Source organism: Macaca thibetana, chromosome 13 (assembly GCF_024542745.1).
Source record: "Macaca thibetana thibetana isolate TM-01 chromosome 13, ASM2454274v1, whole genome shotgun sequence".
NCBI classification, from domain to species: Eukaryota; Metazoa; Chordata; class Mammalia; order Primates; family Cercopithecidae; genus Macaca; species Macaca thibetana.
Genome location: NC_065590.1, coordinates 94,706,162 through 94,708,330, shown reverse-complemented (window position 1 = coordinate 94,708,330; position 2,169 = coordinate 94,706,162). Strand labels below are relative to the sequence as shown.

At 39.6% G+C, this 2,169-nt stretch overlaps 1 non-coding gene across 1 annotated transcript; it reads right to left on the bottom strand.

Annotated features, from left to right (window-relative positions):
- Positions 1 to 1,569: 1,569 nt before the first annotated feature.
- On the bottom strand, positions 1,570 to 1,673 carry LOC126934613 (U6 spliceosomal RNA). Its single transcript, XR_007719064.1, has one exon. It is a non-coding gene; the product is annotated as a U6 spliceosomal RNA (small nuclear RNA).
- Positions 1,674 to 2,169: the final 496 nt, after the last annotated feature.

Here is a 2,169-nt window from a genome sequence, read left to right as displayed (position 1 = left end):
GTTTGTTATGTAGAAAAAGTGACTAAAGTTAAATCAGCAATCAAGGTGTCACTGTTGTGCTGATAGGTGGGATAAGCTAGCATGCGTGTGTACGTGTCTGGCTGATGGGAGGCAGATGTCTGCACACTTTCCCTGATGCCGTTCTATAGAGTCTCCTGGTACTGTTGATGAATACGTAACTGATCTGTTCAGCAAATGGCTACAATTTGTTTATGATGTGTCTTGAGAATGTTCTGATTAGCCTTGTCTCTGATGTTTGCAAAAGCTGTAAATGAAAGCTAACTGTAGTTCACTCCATAGGGCTTCTGATTAAAGTTATACAGAAATCACCTCCCTCAAAGTCCATCACATGTTTGGATCCCATTGAATTCTATGCTTATCCCCTAGATCAAAACTACTACATAGACATTTGGAGGAAATGCTTCATTCGTTCCTTAACAAAACTGATGTGAGGCAATCAAGCCACTGAAGGGAACACAGAGCAAGTCATGCAAGAGGATTCAATTCTGTATGAAATATTGGGCTGAGGAATAAATGGAATTTCAAACCCAGACTCAATGCTCTACCTGTCACCTTCTATATGGAGAGGAGAGGACCAAGAAAACATGTAGAATTAGCTTCCCTACTTCAGACTTCTCAAATAAACCAGTTGCGTGTATTATTAATAATTTTCTTTTTTCTTTTTTAAATTTCTTCTAAAAAAATGGAATACACGTGCAGAACATGCATGTTTGTTACACAGGTATATGTGTGCCATGGTGGTTTGCTGGACCTATTGACCCAGCCTCTAAGTTCCTTCTCCTCACCTCCACCCCCCAACAGGCCCTGGTATGTGTTGTTCCCCTCTCTGTGTCCATGTATTCTCATTGTTCAATTCCCACTTATGAGTGAGAACATGCAGTGTTTGGTTTTCTGTTCCTGTATTAGTTTGCTGAGGATGATGGCTTCCAGCTTCATCTGTGTCCCTGCAAAGGACATGATCTCACTCCTTTCTATGGTTGCATAGTATTCTACGGTGTATATGTACCACATTTTCTTTATCCAGTCTATTATTGATGGACATTTGGGTTGAGTCCATGTCTTTGCTATTGTAAATAGTGCTGCAATAAACATACATGTGCATGTGTCTTCAGAGTAGAATGATTTATATTTCTTTGGGTACATACACAGTAATGGGATTGCTAGGTCAAATGGTATTTCTGATTCTAGATCCTTGAGGAATCATAACACTGTCTTCCAGAAGGATTGAACTAATTTACATTCTCACCAAAGTGTAAAAGTATTCCTATTTCTCCACAGCCTCACCAGCATCTATTGTTTCCTGACTTTTTAATAATTGCCATTCTGACTGGCATGAGATGGTATCACATTGTGGTTTTGATTTGCATTTCTCTGATGATCAATGATGTTGAGCTTTTTTTCATGTTTGTTAGGCACATAAATATCTTCTTTTGAGTAGTGTTTGTTCATATCCTTTGACCACTTTTTGATGGGGTTGTTTTTTCCTGTAAAATTGTTTGTCTTGTAATTTCTGGATATTAGACCTTTGTCAGATGGGTAGATTGCAAAAAGCATATGGAGTGCTTCATGCATTTGTGTGTCATCCTTGCACAGGGGCCATGCTAATCTCTGTATCGTTCCAATTTTAGTGTATGTGCTGCCAAAGTGAGCACTTATTAATAATTTTCTATTGCTGTGTAACAAATTTCCATAAACTTAGTGCCTTGAAACAATGTAAGTCTGTTATCTCCTAGTTTCCATGTGTCTGAAGTACAGAAAAGCTTAGCTAGGACTGTGCTCAGGATCTCCGAAAGCTGGAATCAGGGGACGATCTGAGCTGCATTTCTTCTAGAACTTAGAGTCTTTTTGTCCAAGTTCATATAGTTGGAAGAATTCAGTTTCTTGTGGCAGTAGGACTGAGGTTCTTGCTTTCTTGGTGGCTGTCAGACAGGGCTGCTGCAACAACTACAGGCCACCTAGAGTTCCCTGACACCTGACCCTCTCACAGGCCTTCTCATAACATAGTAACTTATGTACTCAAGGCCAGGAAGAGAATCTCTCATTTCAGCTTGCTATGATGGAGTCTTATGTGACATATCATGATCATAGGAGTGGCTATCCTCAATTTGTCATATTTTGTTGGCTAGAAGTAATCACAGTTTCCACCTG